At 40.7% G+C, this 6,000-nt stretch overlaps 1 protein-coding gene across 1 annotated transcript in view; it reads left to right on the top strand.

Moving 5' to 3' along the window:
* Positions 1-258: 258 nt before the first annotated feature.
* The window catches only part of BRDT (bromodomain testis associated), a 53,713-nt gene continuing 47,971 nt past the window's right edge, over positions 259-6,000 (top strand). The window contains exon 1 of the mRNA XM_081949300.1: positions 259-278. The gene's annotated coding sequence lies outside the window, so the exon portion shown is untranslated. The remainder of the gene's footprint in view (positions 279-6,000) is intronic.

The following is a 6,000-nucleotide window of genomic DNA, read 5'->3' as shown; positions in this document are numbered from 1 at the left end:
TCTCCAGCTGGCTGGGGAATTCTGGAAGTTGAAGTTCACATATCTTCAAGCTGCCAAGGTTGAGAAACACTGGCCTAGGAAATTCAGAACCACAAGACAAATGACTTAGACCTGTGATTATGATTATCACAACAGTCATCCATGGAGCTATCTCTGATTTGGGTCATAACACCAATACTAGTGACATCACAATTCAATATAACAACAGGGCATTTTCTCCCTGTGATCTCCCACAGAAGTCCTACAGATACAAACTTCAAAATTAAGGCAGTCTAAAGGTAAGAACAGAGTCCTGCATCCTTAGATCAAACATAGGTTTAAGAATCTATGTTAGCTGCTTAATATAAAGATATCCATGCAATTTCTAACCATTTCTCTGCAGTTGATATAGATTCTCACAGAGATATGCACTGAGAATAAGATGTACTATTAGGCTTGAGAAGTTATACACAATTTAATGGTCTGAAGTTTCTAGCTTTAGACTATTAAGCTGTGTTTATTGATGATGCTAAGCCATGACTGGTTTGCTTCTAGCTTATTTCTTTATTACACTTATATATTGCCTATCTCTCTCTCCAAGACAACTCTGAGCAGCTTAAAGTGTTTAAATCTTTGTGGGTTTAATCATAATCATAAACCATGATTTCTGGTGCAGCATAGTATAAATGCAGCCACTATGTCTTGTTCAGGAAACTAGTTAAGTGTGATGTGCAAACCCAGACTTAATGGCTTGAACAAGGTTTGTTGTTGTTGTATGTTTTGGAGAGTGAAGCTAACAAGATCAGGACCTTAGAGAATCCATATTAACATAATTACCAGGATATAACATATTAGGTCCATTAGCATCCATAGGGAGGAGCAAAAGGAAACTGACAAAATGTTGGTTGCAATGTTGTGATGCAAATTCTACATTTTGTTTCTGCATCACAGCACTGAATGTAAGTAGATGATGGACAGAGCTGTGTTATGACATCACAACACATTTTGTTCTGAGAAAATTATGGCTTTCTGCAGATGCAATATAGTGAACAGCCCAATTAAGTTTTTATTTTAATGTACGTATATAAAGGGGGAGAGCAGATTTCATTGGAACCACGTGGCATAAAGAAATGAAGTTTGACTCTTCTTTCCTCAGCTGTAATTTCAACAAACATAGACAAAACACCTTAGATGTAAACATTAAAAATTCATGGTCTGCTGTTAATTGCAGCATATAGGAGTTTTCTTTGCTTCATCAGGACTTTGGCAGAAGATGGTTAAGTTAGACCCTAATCTGCTTCAGTGAGAATTTCTCTTTCTTGCTTAAGACTTTAATTTAGAAACCCAACGATGCATCTGAAAACCACACAATTAACATATAATGAGAGTAATTTGGCCTTGACCAGAAAAAGGAACAGGCCCAAATCTCCCATAAAAGAGATTTGCAAAGTGATGGTCAAGATGAAAGAAGGTCTACCACACTCTTTAATTCATTGCAACCACAAGTCATCAGAAGATAAAATTAACTACAGATCAGGGGGCAGAGAAGTATGAAATGGGAGGGATCACAAAAACATTTGACCACAGGAAGGTTTCTGACATATTTTTCCAGCCTCAGAAACAAAGAAAACTACCTTTTTCTATATTTCCACTGCGGCCAAGTGAAATAAAACTTCAACAAACATACTATGAGGTATTGTCAAAGAAAATAGCACTGAAATAAATCGTGTTCATACAATAACTCCCCGGGTATTTAATAATTCCCCAATTCTGTCACATTTTTAAATGTGTGACTTGATACTGATTTGAGAAAGGGCTCTGGGGCCTGCACCTAAAATGGAACATGTAATCCTGGTGTAGATTTTCTCTTGGGCAACTGTAATTTCTCTCAACCAGATGACAAGCCCAAGGGTCATCACTAAAAAATGGAGAGTGACACCAAAGAATGAGGCAGAAACAATATTGGGCAGTTTTAAGAGTTGAATGGAAACAGAAAGCCTCTGGAAGATAAATCATTCTCTATTTTATCCTTAAAAAGCTTTCCAACCACCTAACCACCTCTGCTCCAAAATTCAGTCTTGTATTTCTCCTTCTAGAGCAGTGGTTCTCAACCTGTGGGTCGGGACCCCTTTGGGAGTCGAACGACCCTTTCACAGGGGTCACCTAAGACCATCGGAAAACACGTATTTTCGATGGTCTTAGTAACCGAGACACCAGTTTGATGGTTGGGGGTCACCACAACATGTGGAACTGTATTAAAGGGTTGCAGCATTGGGAAGGTTGAGAACCCCTGTTGTAGAGGCTTTCTTTGTCCATTTCTATCCATACTTGTGAATAAGTTAAAAATAAATTTTAAAAAAGGAATTATTGATATCCTTTTTCCATGATTTTTGTGACATAATCTTGGATGCTGAGGACACAAATTAGACACAACTGCAGATGATTCATGGGTCATTGTTATGAGAGAGGGATTTAAAAGCCTGATTTGTACTAAGGCAGCTTCTTACACAGGAAAGTCAGCATGCATAATAGGAGGGGAGAGAATTGTTGATCTAATTGATCTTATATAAAGACATTACTAAGTTCTTACATTTTGAGCCCTAAACTTGACACTGAACTTGACAACTATCATTCAGAAATTGCTCTTCCTTCCAATGTTATTTTTGCCTCTTCCAGTTTCTTTTACTCAAATACTTAAGTGCAAGTCAGAGAAAATTAGACTGAGGGGAAAAAAAATTCGACATATGCTTTCAGTGGTAACTATTGTCTTATTGAAGAGCCACAAGTTGTCCTTGGCATGCTGACCTAGAAGACTTGCCCCAAAGATCTCCGTTCTGAAGATGTTACAAGATCAGGCATGCCAAGCTTGGGCTTATTCTTTTCTTTCTCCAATGAACAGAGTTCAATCATACACCAGCATATCATTAACAAGAGAAAAATCTGTATGTAGCCCAAGGTGCTTCTACAGCTTTAAAAATAACACTAGTCACCTGGTTAAGAAGCAAGACTATACTGGAAGGATCTTGGCAACTAGCCACAGCAGAGATGGGGTGGGGTGGGGGGGTATCTAGCCCAAAGAGCGTGGGCTTCCAAGCCTCTCCCACCATTCACTGAGGGGCTTTCTCTGAATTGGGAAACGGGTGCCGGTTCCCGTGGGAGCCCCCATAAAGCAGCATTTCTCAAAACCTGGTCTATCTCTTGACTTCAGTGGGTGAAATCAGTTCCCCAGTCCTGAAGCAAATGTGCTTCCAATTTGGTTGGACTATCAGCCTTCCTGGTCCCAAGAAAATGTGCACTGAGCCAACAACTCCATAAGGCAGGAGAAGCTGTTTTGATGCTGCTGCTGTTTTGGGCCTTGAGACAGCAATTGCTCATAGTTTTGCTAACCGGTTCGGCCTGAACCGGTAGTGGTTTGGCGGCCTGGGTCTCTGGAACTGGCAGAGACTCAGGCTTGCCACGCCCCCGAACTGGTTCTCCGGGCGGGCTGTAGGCGCCGCCCTCTTGTTTTTCGCTTCTGCGCATGAGCAAACCGGCAGTAGTGCCTGCCAGAATCCACCCCTGCCCTGACCATTTCTAATAGGATCTGATGGATAAGGCTTTTCCCCCAAATTCCCAACCATGTCATTAAAACTGGTAGAGGAGAGCCCCTTCTTCCTTTGTCTATGTGGCTCAACGTTTTTCTGAATGAGTTAAACGTGCCTCTGTATTTTAAAAAAACCATCCCTTTGGCTGCTAGGAAGTGTATCCCCTCAACATCTGGCACTGGCTGAAGTTGTTGAGCTAAAAATGGCCTTAGGTGTTCAATTCTACCTAAAATATAGGTAGGCCTCAACTTACAACCACAGTTTGGACTTCCATTGCTTTTAAGTCAGTTAAGTGAGTAGTGCCCAATTTTAAGACCTTTATTTTGCCATGGTCATTAAGTGAATCACTCCGGTTTTGAAATGAATCACATGGTCTTCAAGTAAATCCATTTTTCTTCATTCACTTTGCTTGACAAGAAGGAAGGTCATAATTAGAGATCAAATGACCTTGGGATAGTGCAATTGTCATAAAGACATGCTGGTTGCCCAGTGCCCAAATTTTGACCACCTGACCATGAGGTCATAAGTGTGAGGATCGATTGTAAGTCAATTTTTCAATGCCATTTTAACTTTAAGTGGTCTCTAAACAAATGGTTGTAATTTGAGGAGTACTGTGGGTGTTTAGTTTGGAAACTAAGCACCTATCCACAAAATTGCTGTTTGTATAACCCAGGGATCCTCAAACTTTTTAAACAGGGGACCAATTCACGGTCCCTCAGACCGTTGGGGGGGGGAGGGCGGCAAGGGGGTGTGTGGCTAGGTGAGCATGTGACTGGGTGGCATGGCTAGGTCATGTGACTAGGTGGGTGTGACCAATTTAACAGTCCATCTGACAAGGCACACAAATTAAACTTTAATTTGTTTTGCTCCTATGGATGTTTTATTTGCTTTTGGTTGCCTTTTCTTTTTACCAGATCGTTTTTTCAGTTGTTTAGGAGTCTAATGCTCCACTTCAGGAAACTCAGTTTTGCAGCAATTCTTCTCAGCCCCAAGGAGCTTGAGAAATGAATTAATACATCTCTCCCTCTTTCCCTCTCTCTCCCTCCCTCCCTCTCTGTCTCTTTCTTTCTTTCTTTCTTTCTTTCTTTCTTTCTTTCTTTCTTTCTTTCTTTCTCTCTTTCTCTCTCTCTGTCTATCTCTCTTTATCTATCTTCTGGAGGCTGGGGAGGTGAAAAACGGGCTATTTTCGCCTGGTTTTTGGCCTCCTGAGGTGTCTGTGCGCCCCCTTTTTCACCTCCCCCACCTCCAGAATGTCTCTGCAGGCCAAAATTGTTGGCCTTACCTTTCAGTTCCAGCCCGCCTGGCTCGCAAAGGTAAGTCCTGCGCTCGGCCGAAGGGTGGGCAGGACGATGTGGGTGGGGCAGCCTTGTGGTCCTGCGCGGGCTGGATTAATGTCTTCAGCGGGATGCATGCAGCCCGCGGGCCATAGTTTGTGGACCCATGGTATAAACAATTGAAAAACCACCAGTCTCTAAAAGCTGACATCGTAAGAATTGTAAAAAATATTTTCTAAGGAGAAAGCAAACAAACCAAACACAATGTCTCTCCTACCCCTTGGACACAGTAAAAAAAAAAACATTGAATGCTGTATTTATCCAAAAATGTAACTGTTTGTTAATATTTTATCTCAGGAATAGACTTGACAAATGTGATGCCTGCCTTCATTTGTTTTAATTAAAAGTGAAAATTGGGCATTCAAAATACCAGTGTTAAGTAAGCGATCTGAGCTATTAACCATGGTAAATCCAATCCTGCTTAACTTCATTTCTTAATAAGCAGGAAACTACGCTCTGCATTTGTTCATTCTCTTGTAGCTTGACCCAATGTAGACAAACAAGACTAATAAACAACAGTGCTGTAGATAAAAAAGCATCAAAAGTATTTCACTAAACAGAAGTGCTCTTTATCTTTGCCCAGCATCCCAACTGAAGTCAAGCACTAATACGGAAATAAATTGTGTGGGCTAACTCAGTCTCTTCACGGCACTGTCCATAAATGGCAATATTATCCATAAATATACAATATGGGGTATTGTACTTTTTCATCCCTAGAGACAGCAAAACATGAAAAATGTTGCATAGGCTTTAAAATAGGCTTCATGTAGTGGAAGAAAATAATAAAACCAAGAAAAATCTTCCAAATGGAAAATCCCAGCCAAGCCTTGATATAATTTTCACTGCAGCATGTAAATCCAGTCATTGGTTCTCCCTTCACACATATTACTTCATCATGGTTTGTTAAACAAATCACAACAGGATGGGATCACCTATCCTATTAAGTTATAAAGCAGGTTTTGCCAATGCTAGTGCCTGGGTTCACACAATAGCCTGCACCAAAAGGAAACCAATACCATTTGAGCTTAGCATATTGGGTGACCCCAGTCAATGAGTGTGACAGCTTGACAATGAACAAACACTTCTTGGCACTAAACAAAATC

The sequence above is a fragment of the Natrix helvetica genome, assembly GCF_964273705.1.
Source record: "Natrix helvetica genome assembly, chromosome: 3".
Lineage (NCBI taxonomy): Eukaryota > Metazoa > Chordata > Lepidosauria > Squamata > Natricidae > Natrix > Natrix helvetica.
The sequence above is the reverse complement of the archived record's forward strand: the minus strand, read 5'-3'. Positions and strand labels throughout refer to the sequence as shown.